Source organism: Triturus cristatus, chromosome 1_1 (assembly GCF_964204655.1).
Source record: "Triturus cristatus chromosome 1_1, aTriCri1.1, whole genome shotgun sequence".
NCBI classification, from domain to species: domain Eukaryota; kingdom Metazoa; phylum Chordata; class Amphibia; order Caudata; family Salamandridae; genus Triturus; species Triturus cristatus.
In genome coordinates this window covers 40,713,515-40,729,987 of record NC_140579.1, presented here as the reverse complement: position 1 = coordinate 40,729,987, position 16,473 = coordinate 40,713,515, and positions in this window count along the sequence as shown.

Sequence of the window (16,473 nt, the reverse complement as noted above, 5' to 3'; positions counted from 1 at the left end):
CAAAATACCCCACGCAGTAAAAGGATATTGCAAACCCGCCTGCAGTTCTGTGTTCTTTTTTTAATACATGGAAGCCTTTTCTAATATGATAAACAACTGGGTGTAATTTTCCTATTACAGCCCAGTTGTGTTCCCGTTACTTGCCCTGTGATGATATAATAACAGCTCTATTGAGCTGTGACATTAAGCAGAATTACCACTGTGTCACCCACGCTGTGCCCTCCCCGTGGGTAGAAGAAGGATACGTCTAGACAATGGATTCAGTTTGGGGTATTTATTAATCACAAAGTCTTGGTCTCTCTCTTCCTCTCCGATCTGGGTATTCCCGGTGTTCTCTTCTCCTCTCAGAGGTCCCCCTCCAGCGGTATGTCTCCGGGGTATATGCAAGGAAGGGAGAGCAATATATTAGTGACCTGCTCTTTCTCTGTGGGATTCTGAGGGGGGAAAGGGTGTGAGGAGTCACCGGGGTCTTCCACCAAAACACACGTGCTATGATGAGGTTTGTGCGTGAATCGAGTCCTTCCACTCACAGAAGGAACCAGGGCCCCTAGACGTCCCGTGACCTCCCCGACAGTTACCTCCCTCCCCGTGTAGGTAATAGTCCCAGGACCCGGCCCCGTATCTTTCCCAGCCACCCTCCTCCAGGAGAGTGGCGGGGCGAGACGCCGTGTAGATGGCCTTCTGGCTCTGCAGCTCTTCTGTCCCGGCTGGTCCGGACCTCCAAGTCGCCTCTTCCGGACTGCTCCACCTCCTCCGTCGTACTCGTTCTTCGCTCCGCTCCGCTACCGACCACCGCCTCTCGTTCTCCGCTCTTCTCCTCGCTCGCCTTCTCCGCTACTCCTGGCTCTCCTCCATGGGCTTTCGCGCTGGCTTCCTCGCGGGCTTCCGTCTTACGGGGGATGGACGCTGCTGATTGGTTCCCTGCCGCTGAAGTCACCGGGGGCGTTACCTCGTCCGCGATGAGCCAGCCGGCGTTAAAGGGGCCGCCAGCACCCTGCAGGAGAGGTGGAAAGCTGTCAACAATGAGGGTTGCCTCGTACCCCTCCTCTTCTCCCGAGGCCTGGCGACACCTCCCCAACCCCGGATTTTCCCAATCGGGGGAAATGGGGTATCGGGAGAGAAAGTCCGCATTCCCCTGGTCCAGCCCTTTCCGATGTTTCACCTCAAAGCGATAAGGCTGTAACGCCAAGAACCAGCGGAGGATGCGCTCGTTGTGCCCTTTGTTACGCTGAAGCCAGGTCAAAGGGGCATGGTCCGTAAAGAGGATAAAGGATCTGCCTTCCAAGTAATAGCGCAATTTCTCCACCCCCCAACGTACGGCCAAACACTCTTTCTCCACCGTGGAGTAAGCCTGCTCTCGGGGAAAAAGCTTCCTACTAATGTATAAAATAGGACGCTCACAACCCTCCGAATCCTCTTGGGAGAGCACAGCCCCTATCCCAACCCCAGATGCATCCGTCTGCAGGATAAAGGGTTTCTGAAAGTCAGGGGTCACTAACACTGGGGAGGAGGTGAGAGCATCTTTGAGAGCCTGGAAAGCAGTAGACTCCAGGGCCGTAGGCTCCCGTAGGCGGGGAGAGGTCTGGGTCTTGCGGAGGAGATCAGTGAGGGGACCAGCCAGATTGGCGAATTGGGGGATAAATCTCCGGTAGTAACCTACCAACCCCAAAAATGCCCTAAGATCCCTTTTGGTTCTGGGGTACAGCAATGCCTGAACCGCCGCAACCTTGTCTGACTGAGGTTTAATGTTACCGTCCCCAAGCAGAAACCCCAGATATTTCACTTGTTGAAATGCCACCCGGGATTTCTTTGCGTTGATGTGGAAGCCTGCTTGTTTTATACTTTCCAGTATACTGCCCAGATGTTGGAGGTGCTTTGGCCACGTTTTGCTGAAGACAACTATGTCGTCCAGGTAGGCAGAAGCATAAGGAAGATGTTGTTTTAGTAGGGTATCCATGGCCCGTTGAAAGGTGGCCGGAGCCCCATGTAGGCCAAAAGGGAGGACAGTAAAATGGAAATGACCTGAGGGAGTCGAGAAGGCTGTTTTCTCCTGGTCCGCAGGAGCTAGGGGAATCTGCCAATACCCCTTGGTGAGGTCGATAGTGGTTATGTATTTGGCCTCACAAAGGCGCTCAACTAGTTCGTCGACCCTAGGAAGTGGGTAAGCATCTTGCTTGGAGACCCTATTGACGGCTCGGAAGTCTATGCAAAACCGGATACTTCCGTCCGGTTTCGGTACCAAGACTACGGGGGAACACCAGTTGCTGTGAGAAGGAACGATCACTCCGGTTTTTAGCATCTGTTGTACTTCTGTCTGGAAGGCCGCCCGCCGTGCCTCAGGTATCCGATAGGGTTTTTGTTTGACGGTAACTCCTACGGGGGTGGGGATAGTGTGTTCAGCTAAGTGGGTTCTCCCCGGTAGATCGGAGAATACACTTGAAAACCGAAGGAGGAGAGAGTCCATAGCCTCCCTTTGATGAGGGGGCAAATCGGGATTGACAGGAAGGTCCTTGACGGTATGCGCCAGAGGTGCGGTAAAGGAGACAGTTAGGGGTGTACTCGGAGGCTTTCCTAACCATTTTTTTAGTATGTTTATGTGATACAATTGGGTCTTTGTGCGCGATACCTGTAGAACGTAAGAGGTCCTACCCACCTTCTTAATGACCTGAAAGGGACCTTGCAACTCCTTCTTCATTTTCTGAGCAGAAGTGGGTAACAACACCAGGACCCAGTCCCCTACATCGAGCGTCCTCCATTTTTTCCCTCTATCATAAAAGTGCTTTTGTTTAGTTTGGGCGATGGCTAGGTGTTCATGGGAAAGGGTCCTCAGTTTATGGAGTCGGGACTGCAACTGGCAGGTGTAATCAAGCAGAGCTTCTGCTTCTTGTTTCCCTTCTTGCTCCCAGCTGTCTTTTGTTATCTCCAGTAGAGTTCGGGGTTTCCGACCAAAGAGGAGCTCGAATGGGGAAGCCCCCAAGCTGGACTGGGTCTGGCTCCTTAGCACAAACAGGGCCAAAGGCAACAATTGGTCCCAGTTTCTTCCGTCCCCAGACAGAAGTTTTTTTAGGGTCAGTTTAAGGCTTCCATTATAGCGCTCAACTAACCCATCTGTCTGGGGATGGTACACCGATGTTTTTATGTGTCGGATGTTGAGCTGGAGACAGACCTGCTTCATAAGTTTGGAGACAAACGGGGTACCCTGATCGGTGACTATTTCCCTTGGGAAACCCATCCTCAAATACTTCCACCAGGCGCTGAGCTATAGCCGTGGACGTAGCTGCTCTAAGGGGGAAGGCCTCGGGATAGCGAGTCGCATAGTCCACCAAGACTAGGGCATATTGATGTCCTCTACTGGATTTGGGCAAGGGACCTATCAAGTCCATTCCTAGTCTGTCGAACGGTTTACCTATGATGGGGAGAGGCTGCAAGGGGACTGCAGGTGGTACATACGGATTGCGCCGTTGGCAGATGTGACATTCCTGACAATACCTTTGTATCTGAGCATATATCCCAGGCCAGAAGAAGTGTTGTAGAATGGCTTGTCCTGTTTTTTCTGCCCCAACATGCCCCGCCAAAAGGTGGGCATGGGCAAAAAAAAGTATTTGATCCCTAAAGTCTGAGGGAACTATTAACTGAAGAGGGGCGTCTTCCTTAGCTAACCGATAGAGGAGGCCATTACGTTCAACAAAAGTGGGGTAGACTCTAGCCATTTGGTCCTGTTCTGCCCGGGCTTTGTTCCAGGCATTGACAAGACTGGCGTCGTTTAATTGGGCAGTACGGAAGTGAGTATCCTTAGCCCACGGCTCTGGGGTCAACACCGAGACCTGATGACAGGCCGGGGAACTGAGGACCTCCCGCATCATAGCGGAAAAACAGGGGTTATCGGTCCCTATGATGACAGGTTCAGGAAGGTGTGGAAGGACCCCTACTATTGCATCCATGCTGGCCCCTGTGGGTGTTTGGAGCTGGATGGTAGCCAGAGGGTAGTCCCTAACCTCCCCATGTACACACCTGATACCCACCCTTCTACCCGGTAGGACCCAGGAGTGGTGAATGAGCTCTTGCCTGGCTACTGAGTGTTTACAGCCTGAATCCAATACGGCTCGTACCCCTTTTCCCTGTATCTTTACACTCACATAAAAGACAGGACCCGTTTCTTGAGCAAACAGGAGGGAGTGGGGCGAATAGCTCACATCCATGGGTTCCTCCTCTTTCTCCCTTTTCTTTCTGCAAAAGCGAGCTATGTGTCCCCATTCCCCACAGTCATAACATTGGGGCCCCGAGAAAGGGATAGGGTCTGGCCGGGCTCCTCGGGACCGTACGGGCTCTGGGACTGGTTTAGCCGGCTTCCGGTCGCCCCTTCCTTGGGACACATGCTTTAGTGGCCGTTCTGGTTCTTTGGGGTTGGGTCGGCCTTGAGCTCTAGCATACGACGTGGCCATCTCTACGGCCTGTTCCAAGGATAACCCAGCGTGTTGTTTTAACCAGCGCTGACTCGAGTATGGGAGGGCTTCAAGGAACTGTTCAAGATAAATCTTCTTCATCACGTCCTCCATGCTGGCCTCTTGGGGTTTTAGCCACAGATCAGCCGCCTCCTTCAACTTAAAAAAAAGTCTTGGGGATGTCCCCAGGAGCCACGCGTTCCTGCCGGAACCGTAAGCGGTGAGTCTCTTCATCTACTCCAAGCCGGTCCAGGATATATTGTTTCACAAGTGCATAGGTAGCGGTCCCATCTTTATTTACGGCCTGATAGGCCGCTTGTGCTTCTCCAACCAACAAAGGGGCAAGGTAAAAGGGCCACCTCTCTCCTGCCCAAGCACTAGCATGGGCGGCCCTTTCGAAATTTAGAAAGAAGGCCAACGGATCTTCTCCAGGGGTGAGCTTCTGAAGGGGGACCACCGTTCCCGGAGGCGCGGCCGCTCTGACCTGACCCAGGGAGGCCACGAGAAGATTTTGTCCTTCGGCCAGTTTTACCAGGTTATCGGCTTGTGTTTGGATGGCCGAGGTGAACACAGCCCGATCTGCGTCAGCCTGGGAGGAACTCCGCTCTATTGCCCACTCCATCTTCGTCTGACTTTCCTTCATTTGGTGTATGAAGGCGTCCATCCTGTATCGGGTGGTGGTTCACGATCCAACAACTCCTATCTGGCTCGCCACTTGTCACCCACGCTGTGCCCTCCCCGTGGGTAGAAGAAGGATACGTCTAGACAATGGATTCAGTTTGGGGTATTTATTAATCACAAAGTCTTGGTCTCTCTCTTCCTCTCCGATCTGGGTATTCCCGGTGTTCTCTTCTCCTCTCCGAGGTCCCCCTCCAGCGGTATGTCTCCGGGGTATATGCAAGGAAGGGAGAGCAATATATTAGTGACCTGCTCTTTCTCTGTGGGATTCTGAGGGGGGAAAGGGTGTGAGGAGTCACCGGGGTCTTCCACCAAAACACACGTGCTATGATGAGGTTTGTGCGTGAATCGAGTCCTTCCACTCACAGAAGGAACCAGGGCCCCTAGACGTCCCGTGACCTCCCCGACAGTTACCTCCCTCCCCGTGTAGGTAATAGTCCCAGGACCCGGCCCCGTACCTTTCCCAGCCACCCTCCTCCAGGAGAGTGGTGGGGCGAGACGCCGTGTAGATGGCCTCCTGGCTCTGCAGCTCTTCCGTCCCGGCTGGTCCGGACCTCCGAGTCGCCTCTTCCGGACTGCTCCACCTCCTCCGTCGTACTCGTTCTTCGCTCCGCTCCGCTACCGACCACCGCCTCTCGTTCTCCGCTCTTCTCCTCGCTCGCCTTCTCCGCTACTCCTGGCTCTCCTCCATGGGCTTTCGCGCTGGCTTCCTCGCGGGCTTCCGTCTTACGGGGGATGGACGCTGCTGATTGGTTCCCTGCCGCTGACGTCACAGGGGGCGTTACCTCGTCCGCGATGAGCCAGCCGGCGTTAAAGGGGCCGCCAGCACCCTGCAGGAGAGGTGGAAAGCTGTCAACAATGAGGGTTGCCTCGTACCCCTCCTCTTCTCCCGAGGCCTGGCGACACACCGCCAGTTAACACAACTTAGGAACTTAGGGTGCAAGTAGCGCTCTGTCATTGCAGCTGGTTTCCCCTTTATTGTCACTGTCCCTTATTGCAGTACGTTTGTTTGTGGCGTCACTATAATTCGTTCCACGAAAACAGGAAACTGGCTGCATTTTAGGACCACCCATTGTAAACTACAGGGGCTTCTCAAAGCGACGTACATTAAACCGCCTAAATACGTGTTGCCACAAACTTCGGTCTGTATATTCGCTTGTTATTTTTTTCAGTACAAATTTCCACATGTATTCTACATATCTCTGACTACAGCCTCTAATGAGAGGATTTTAAATGTCCAGGATAAATAAAATAGGACGAAGGGAAACGTGATGGTGTGACCCTGTAGTATAAATACCAAAATAACTCGAACCCCATGTACATTGTAAAAGTAGTTCAAGTTACTTCAGAGTTTCCTGAGGACTCTGCCCTTGGTCTCTTCGTTGTATATGGCGGTGTAACTCCTTCAACAATTTGCACCATTCCAATAATGCACTGTCGAGGATGCCTAATACCGGTTTAGTATTTTCTGTTGATTGCTATTGTACAATATACCGAGCCTGCAAAGGGTCAGACTGGGATAGAAAATAGACCTGGGTACCAAAATAAAAGTGGCCTCCATTAGTGAATTAGAAAGCTAAAAAATGGCCAACGTTTGCAAATTGGGGCAGTGTTCAACCTGAGTGTCCTGCAAGCAATGTTCGTTTTAATATCTGGGAAATTAACTGTAAAAAGCAGCCCAGCAGACCATAAAACAGGCCCAGAGGGGTGTTTGAGCTGTTACACCCCCCTATTAAATGTATCATCTAGTAATTAGTTGGGTATCGGTGCTGACTGGTATGGTGAGGTGACTGTCAGATTTCACCTGGGGTTTGTACATACACATACAGACAAAACACACAGATGTGGGTTCCGTGCTCACTATGCCACTGGATTTAAGCTAGCGTGGCTGATGAGGGGTGATACCCCGAAACCTGCCCCAGGATGCTTGTTTTCCAGTCCAGTAAAGACCTGGCTTGGCAGTTCGGGATCCCATGGAGAACAGGGTCAAGACTGATTTACTTATGGCTGGGCCCAAACTGAGGTGGCATGTTGAGCTAAAAAACTATGGATTTAATTCAGATCTGTGACTGGGGGTGAATGTTTGACAATGTTCTGCAGTCCATCCATCGTCTTGTAGTATTGTTTCCTTAGGGGAGCACATCCACACGTTTGGAGGCAAGATCCAAAGATTATTGTGGGGCTGGCAGGCCCAACCATCGGACAGGTGGGTCCTGCATATCATCCGGAAGGAGTATACCCTACCCCTCTGTGCCATGCCACCACATGTTTCACCACACTCAAAGGGACTGGTGGAGGACCATGTGTTCTTTTTTACGACAGAAAGTGCTAGCCCTTTTGGCCAAGGGGGCTATCAAGAGGGTGCCAGCAGCAGAGGTGGGTTGTTGGTTGCTACTTCCTGGTGCTAAAAAACAACTGAGGCCTTCATCCTATTTTAGATCTGCACCCTCTCAATGTCTTCCTCTGGAAGGAAAAAATAAAGATGCTCCCTCTGGCGAAGGTCATGCCTGTTCTCAACCCTGGCGATTGGATGGTGGCATTGGACCTGCATGGCTTCTATTTCTATACTCCCATCCTGTAGTACCACTGGTGCTACCTGTGTTTTGTGGTGAAACAGGAGCATTTACAGTTTGCTGTACTCTCCTTTGGTCTCTGGGTTCACAAAAGTGATGGTAATGGTGGAAGCACACCTTTGGAGGTCTGTGGTCCCAGTAATCCCCTACGCCGATGACTGGCTGTTGAATGCCAGCTCATACCAGGCAGCCATCAACCATCCCCAAGCTACAGCAAACATCTTCGGGGTTCCCTATCTATGTGCCCTAGTCACACATGTTTCCTTCTCAGATGCTCCCTATCATCAGAGCCATTCTGTACCCTGCTCACGTTTGTGCCTCTACTCCGTAAAGAAGAGTCCAGGACATTCAGACTATGATCCCGATCTTTCAGACTCTTTCCTGGATTTCAGTGAGGTCAACTATAGGGCTGCTGAGACTGCTGGCCTCCTGCATCCTGTTGGTCAAGAACACCAGGTGACCTATGCGGGCTTAGCAGTGGGGTCGGAAGTCTCAGTGGGCCCAACGTCAAGGGGAACTTTCCGACCATGCCGAGATTTCGGAGGATTCTGCCTGCGACTGATTGGGTCAGCTATAGATCCTCTCCCTATCTCACCCAGACCTGACAGTTGTGAATCAGTTTCAGAGGCTCGCCTCACCTACCTGCTGGACCTTACTGCTGCTGCCCTGTCCTGTTGCGCTGGTACCGCTGGTCCCTGGGCTCCCCACGCTGTGTGTCTCCCCTGCTGCCGCCATTTCATCTCGCGGCCGTGAGCAGGGGGAGACTACAGCTCCCAGCCTCCCTAGCGCCCGCTGACGACATCTACGCGCCCGGAGGCGCTTAAAAGATCGCGGCTCCCTCGGTGGAGCGGGAATCAGTTTCAGAGGCTCGCCTCACCTACCTGCTGGACCTTACTGCTGCTGCCCTGTCCTGTTGCGCTGGTACCGCTGGTCCCTGGGCTCCACACGCTGTGTGTCTCCCCTGCTGCTGCCATTTCATCTCGCGGCCGTGAGCAGGGGGAGACTACAGCTCCCAGCCTCCCTAGCGCCCGCTGACGACATCTACGCGCCCGGAGGCGCTTAAAAGATCGCGGCTTCCTCCGCGTCGCGGGACGCGCGCGGGCGGCGCCGGGCTAAGCCCGGGCAAAGGGCGGGCCCTCTGAGGCCCTCAGAGGACAGAAGAGACAGGACTGGGCCACGTACTTTGTACGTATGTAATACAGACCTTGTGTAGTCACTATACGTTGTTGTGTAACGTGGTTATCCGCAGGTGCTAAGTGAAGTGAGCTGATTGTATAGCCCCCGGTAAAAACGTGCCCGGACCCAAGGATTATTGTGAGGGCTACTATCATGTCTAAGGTCAAAATGAATAAACCCACCAAGGGGGCTGGCTCTATGGATAACTATCTGGTGCAAAAGGTGACCCAAATTAATAACACCCGTAGAGCTTCCCTAGGGCGAGGTAATGATTCTATCGTATGTGCAGAATTATCGTCTCCTTTGGTAGTCACAGCTCCTATAGATGGACTGGACTGGGGAAGCGGGGTTGCTGTAATTAATGCAGCACAAACACACATAGATCAGATTGCAGACGACCCAGAAGTTGCATCTGAACTAACAGAGGAAGAGTCATCACCCTTATCACCCCAGCATAGACCAGTGAGACTGTGCAGGAAGGTGCAAGCTAAGCGCGTGGGCAAGTACTGCAAGAGTAAAACCGGGAGGGGTAATAGAGTCTCTGACAGTGGGGGACTGCAAAAGAATCTAGAAGAGGGTAGTGGCATGGGCGGAATCAGTTCTAATATCGCCCCGGAACCATTAACACTTCTATTTCGCTCACTGGAGGGAAAATTAGAGGCAAAAATTGTAGAGTTGATGCAACCATTGCTAACCAAATTAGATACTATGGCCTTAGAAGTAGAAAGACTAGGTGGCCTGTTAAAATCTCACCTGGCTGGAGTATCAGGTAAATTAGATGCAGTAAATAATAAACAAACTGTGGATGATCCGGGATCATCTAAAGGAAGTGTACCCAATATTCCACTAAACAGGCAGATTAACACACAGAATACAGTGGTTGTTGCTGATCCTGTCTTATCGGATCCCACGACATTAACAATGCAGTATACCACTGACACTGGATCTCTTGAGGGAAATTTGCCCCATAGCCATGTAAAGAAAAACCGTCATGTAAATCTTCCTCCTGAATGCGCACCTTACGTGGCTGTACTTACAAATGTCCCACCCATTCAGCCCCAAGCATATCAGGTGTCTGAAGAAAATCATGATTCTTTAAAGAATAGGACGGTTTTCTGGCTTAACAAGAATTGTGGGTTTCCCGTTAACTTTGCAGATCAAATATTAACAACTAGAAGGGTGAGCTGGATCGGATCATCTAGTAAGACAACAAATGGTGATTGCATCATCATTAATTTTAGGCATCCCCAACATGCTGCCACAGTTCTAATTAGAGCTGCTGCATTGGCCAACATTCCTAATAGTATTTGCATACGTCCATTGGGGTTTTTCTACTCCCATTTGATTAGAAATCCACCAACCCCTGGCCCCTTTAGATCACGTATACCCTCAAAGTCACTGCCTCCCAATGAGGAATATGTTCATAATGTGGGGTTACAGAGAGGTAATGGTTTTAACATTGTAACTCACAACAGATTTGATGCCCTCTCGGGATTAGAGTTATGTGACTGACAGGAGGTATCGGGTGGGCAGGCAACTCGTGGCTTAATGGATTTGGAATGTACGGAATGTATCTTGGCTGTCAACAACTCCAATAATATAATCTCTTGGAACATTGCGGGTCTTGGTACCAAAATGGAGGATTGCAATTGGATTGAGTATATTAAAAAGTACCAAATCATCTGTTTACAGGAAACTTGGTCAATCGATTGTAATTACTTCCTGGAAGGGTATAAGGCCTATTACGTCCCGGCAGTAGCAACTACTAGGGGCAGACCTAAGGGGGGCCTGGTTGTATTTATCTCTATAGTATTATGTTGTAAGGTTCGGAGAATTACAACAAACCACACTGGTATTATTGGTTTAATTTTAAATGGAGATAACTGTATGGCTGGTCTGGTTAATTTTTATAATTCCACTAATTGTAGTACTAACTCTAGTCAGATAGTTACATTGAATTCTTTTATTAGTAACTCCATGAAGGGTTGTCTTCATAACCTCATGGTGGTCGGGGATTTTAATGTTCATCCCTGTGGAGACCCTCTTTTTAAAATGATTACAGAACTTAATTGCCCGCACTGCGAGAATTTCCATTTTGAGCACTCAATTGAGGGGGAACATCTCAATGATATGCTTAATGAGTTAGAACTAACTCCCATGATGGCATTGATGGCCCCGAATAAGTGCTTCGATACCCCTACATTTAAGGGGAATGGTAGGGCAACCTTTATAGATTTTATTTTGTTAACACCTGTAATGCAGTCTTTTGTGGGACTCTTCTCTATTGAAGTCAGTGAATTCAGTGACCATAATCCCCTCACTGCTCTCATGAGGGGTCCACTGATAGCAAAAGAAAGAGAGGAACCCCTTATCGGTAGGGTGAATACCACAGATGGCAGACGCCGACTGAGATGGTCCATGGTAACCCCTGATCAGCTGTACAACAAAATTAAAACTACTTGTGCTGACGAAATTTCGTTATGCACACAAGAGGATGCACCCCCAAACACTGTCCTAAATGCCTTCAACTGTTTAGCGGGGAAGGTATCTCAGCTACTATCAGTACCTATAAAAAAATCGGACTCCTTAAAAGGTCCTAGGTGGTTTAATCAGGATTGTTCACAAGCAGCTAGAAATCTAAGAGTAGCATTGTCATCTAAGCCTAGGATAAAAGCTGATGTCCAGCAGTGTAGAATGATCTACAAAAAAACTATTGCAAGACATAAGGAATTTCTCAGGGAAGAGGCGTGGTTAGCGATCTTAGATCCTGCCACCCTTGGAAGTAGTACAGCTTTCTGGGCCTTGATGAGAAAACCATTTTTGACACAGGACCCGGGAAATGGTACTGAAAGTTATATATCAAAGGAGGAGTGGGAAGTGCACTTCAAGAAGTTGTACTGCTGCACAGAGGACATGGATACTACTCCTGACTGTAGTAAAACTGGTGAACAGATTGTTTTTAACAGAGGTGAAGTTTTGGAAGGCATACAGGGAATCACTGGTGGAAAAGCTCCCGGCCCGGACGGGATTCCCCCTGATTTATTTAAATCTGATCCTAGCTTCTGGGCACCGATTCTAGAGTCAGTCTTTAATGCAGCTGCAAAAGAAGGATGTCCACAATCATGGGGTGTTTCCACAATTGTCCCGGTTTTTAAAAAGGGTGACAAGGGCAGCCCACACTGCTATCGTCCGATCTCTTTATTAGATTCTATGGTTAAGATTGTAGGAAGAATTGTACTGCAAAGATTGGTAGAGTGGGTGGAGGAAAAGAACATCATGTCTCCCTCGCAGTACGGATTTTGTAAAGGCCGATCGACAATTACTCAATGCCTTAACCTCTTCCTGATCTTAAGCAAATATACTATAATACAGAAAGGTACCATCCATCTTGCCTTTTTGGACTTGTCCTCCGCGTTTGACTGCGTCAACCGGCGTAAGCTGTGGCAGTCCATGAGGTCAAAAGGGGTTGATAGCGGTTTGGTTGATTTTTTGGTTGCCCTACACTGTAATACCAGTGCCAATGTGAGATATTCCCTGGATTTGAGTGTAACTAATAATTTTAGTATCGGAAAGGGTGTCCGGCAGGGCTGTATCCTGGCCCCCTTTCTTTTTAACTTCTATATTAATGACTTAGATGGGGTGTTACAGGATGTTTGTGCTGACTGCCCTAGAGTTGGTAGGCGAGGAATTCCAATACTTCTCTATGCAGATGATGCAGTACTTATATCTAGAACCGAGAGGGGACTTCAATCATTGTTAACAGCGTTTAATACATTTATGAGAGATAGAGACCTCTTGGTAAATAACACTAAATCTTTTGTATTACAAGTTGGTCAGCAACCAAGAAAACCCTTCCCATTTAGGATTGGTGGAGAAATAATCCCTTTAACTAAAACATTTTCTTACTTAGGAGTCCTTTTCGATACAAAATTAAATTGGGAACCTCCTCTTGCAAAGAAAAAAGGTGAAATGGTGAGGGTTAACGCATCAATATTTAATTTTGCCACCAAATTGGGGAAAAAGCCAATTTGTGCTATGTTGAAATTGTACAATGCTAAGTCTGTGGCAACTGTATCCTATGGTAGTGAACTTTGGGGGTATGTCAATGGAGAGCAATTACAGATTGCTGAAAATCGTTTTATGAAGCGTCTATTGTGTGTCCCACCTGGTACGGCTAATCTTGCTGTTCATGAGGAGTTGGGGTCTCAATATTTGTGTGATTTGCTTTCCTTACGCCCTTTGATGTTTTGGCTTAAAATCTGGCTAAACGAGAACATACCCCTAACACATTTAATCATGAAGGACTTCCTGTCGCTGGACAAAGCACTGAGCTCTCCTTGGCTAAGTTACCTAAAAACAAATTTTTATAAACTTGGTCACCCTGAATTGTTTTCTAAACCACAATTAATTACAAGGGGAGATCTGGAGCTCATCAAACAATCTTTTCTGATGGATAAGAGGACTATGAGAGAAGATGTGGAGCTTCAGAAATCAAGTGTGAGAAAGTTTGTTATGCTTAAGACTACTGTGGCCATCGAACCATATTTGGAAGGGTCTTTGTCTTCACATGAGAAATTTTTACTGACCAGATTTAGGTTCAACCAGTTCCATCACCTGCTTATTCGACCTAAGTGTGACATTTTTAATAAATTGGCAGCGCCCTGCGGCTGCGACGGAAAGTCTCCGCAGGATATGCTGCATTTTATCTTTTTATGCAAATTTTATGAATTTCCACGCAAATTATTTTTAGTGACTCTTTTAAAAAAATTTGGTTTTAAACAAATCAGACCGGCACTTTTTTACTTGCAGCTTTTGCACAGTGACAGTATTCTCCAAATTAAGGAGTTTTTAAAACTATGTATTAGATTGAGAAACTGCCTAGACCAGTGAAACCATGTCCCTCGTTTTGTGTCCTTACTTTGAAAGCACTTTCTTATTGTACTTAGTTATGATGAAATGGTTGGTGTTTTTGTGATAATGAACTGTTTATTTTATGTATGTCTTTTATGGTTAGCAAATAACCGAAATAAAGATTTTGAATTGAATTGACAGTTGTGACCGATGTATCTCTTCCCGGTTATGGCAGCCAAATGGGAGAGTCTGAGATCAGAGGTCTCTGGTTTTCAGCGGAGATCTGGCTCTATGTCAACCTCCTGGAGCTGTGGGCGACCTGCTTGGCATTGAAAGTCTTCCTTTCATCCATCAAGGGGAGGCTGATACAGGTGCTTACAAACAACATCACTGCATGTGGTATTGCAACAGGCAGTTTGGAGCGGGGTCCTGGCCCTATTCCGGTAGGCACTACACAACTGGAAATGCATGGACCATCAAGGGATTTTCCTCGTGCAGAACCACCTGGCAGGATCCTTGAATGCCAGGGCGAACAAGCTCAGTTAGCGACTCCTAGCTGCTCACAAGTGTCTGTTACATCCAGAAGTGCATGAGGTCCCGTCAGCGAATCGAAAAATCCTTGACTCAATCTACTTGCCACCACAGAGAACGCACAATGTCAGAAGCTCTGTGTGTTGGAGTTTTTAAGACATCTCTCACTGTGTCCACCTAGGGTGGTATTCAGGGCTCCTATTTGCCCCGAGTACAATACCTCTTCTATCCCAAGTTCTGAAGAAGATCTGGACTGGCTGGGACTAAGTCATCCTAGTGACTCTGGATTGGGGAGGGAAAGTGTGGTATCCAGAGCTCCTGTGCTTGAGGCTTGTCCTCCAAACAGGCTGTCCCTCCTGAAGGTCCTATTTTCATAACAACAGGGCGGGTTCTGCCCTTGGGCCTTTGCAATCTCTATCTTCTTGCATGGAGATTGAACAGTGACAGTTAAACCCCTTTGACCTTTCTCCAGAGGTGGTTGATGTCATCTTGGCAGCCAGATTTCTCTCGACAAAAACTGTATATGCCTGTTGTTGGGACAAACTTGTGGCTTGGTGTGATTCTAAACAGGTTACCCCCTCCAGGCTAAGTTATCTGATGGTATGTTGTTCGTTTTGTCTCATGCCTGGCAAGGTTTTGCTTTAGACACAGGGAAAGGGTTCCTTTTGTCTATTTTGGACTTTTTAACGTTGCTGGACAAGCACTCATTGTTTAAATCACCGGTGTGATATGTTTTAAAGAAAGGCCTACATCACTTGTTTCCTCCCTCTCCTTTTGACATGTCACAGTGGGACCTTAACGTGTTCTTCACCTATTGATCTGCTTCACAGCTGCCCTTTGCAGCTTCTCACACTTAACACATTGTTCGTTGCTGCCATAACATTGGCGAGATAAGCGAGTGAGCTGTAGGCTCTCTGTGTCAATCTGCGGCACACCACTTTCTTTCCAGACAAATTGGTTCAACAGACAAAAGCATCCTTCTTGCCAAAAGTTGTGACTCCATTCAACATCGGTCAAACCATCACCCTGCCAGTGCTGCATGCCATTCTTATCCTCAAAGAAGGAGCAGAGACTCCATCATTTGGACCCCAAAAGAGCACTGATGTTTTGCAAAGATTGTACCAAACAATACGGGGTAGATGATCAGCTTTTTGTAGGGTTTACTGGTGCGAAAAAAGGCAAGGCCGTTCAGAAAAGGACCATCTCCCACTGGAGCCTGTTTTGCATTAAGATCTGCTACAGATTGTCAAAAAAGCAGCCCCCTGGAAGGTACCAGGACCAAAGCTGCTACCACTGCATTGGCATTCTGAGCTACTGTCCTGGAAATCTGCCAGGCAGCTATGTGGGCGTAACTCCATACTTTCAAAAAGCCAGTCTGGACAGCCACGTATACTGATAGGAACACTTTGCCTGCGCCATCCTGCAGGACCTTTTGGTTATAATCAATTCACAGACCCTCCTCCTAGTAGGTAGTGCCTTGGTATCTATTCAAAAGGTGAAGAATCTGCGGTTAGATGTCTGTATCGGAAGGACAAGTTACTAACCTTCTGTACTGCTCTTCCTGATAGAAACTCTAAATGCAGATTCATCATCGATCCACCCATCCTCCCCGTTGTGTGGATTGGGCTCTATCGATTACTAAGATTCCAAGCCAAGGAAACTGCACAATGATCAAAGCCAATTTGCTGTTGGGGCTCTGTGTCTGGGGGCATGACCAGCCTGCAAAGCAACCAATCAATCAAACATTTATAGAGCGCGCTCCTCACCCGTGAGGGTCTCAAGGCGCTGACGGGAGGGGTGGTGCTGCTACTGCTCGAACAGCCAGGTCTTGAGGTGTTTCCTGAAGGTTAGATGGTCCTGGGTCAGTCGTGGGTGTGAGGGGAGGGAGTTCCATGTTTTGGCTGCCAGGTAGGAGAACGATCTTCCTCCGGTGGTGGTTCTGCGAATCCGTGGGACTGTGGCGAGGGCGAGGCTGGCGGAGCGGAGTTGGCGGGTGGGATTGCAGAACGAGAGGCGGTTGTTGAGGTATTCGGGGCCCATGTCGTGGAGCGCTTTGTGTGCGTGGGTGAGGAGCCTGAACGTGATCCTCTTGCTGACAGGGAGCCAGTGCAGGTTTCTCAGGTGGGCAGATATGTGGCTGTGGCGAGGAATGTCGAGGATGAGTCGTGCAGAGGTGTTTTGTATGCGTTGTAGTCGTTTCTGAAGTTTGGCGGTGGTTCCTG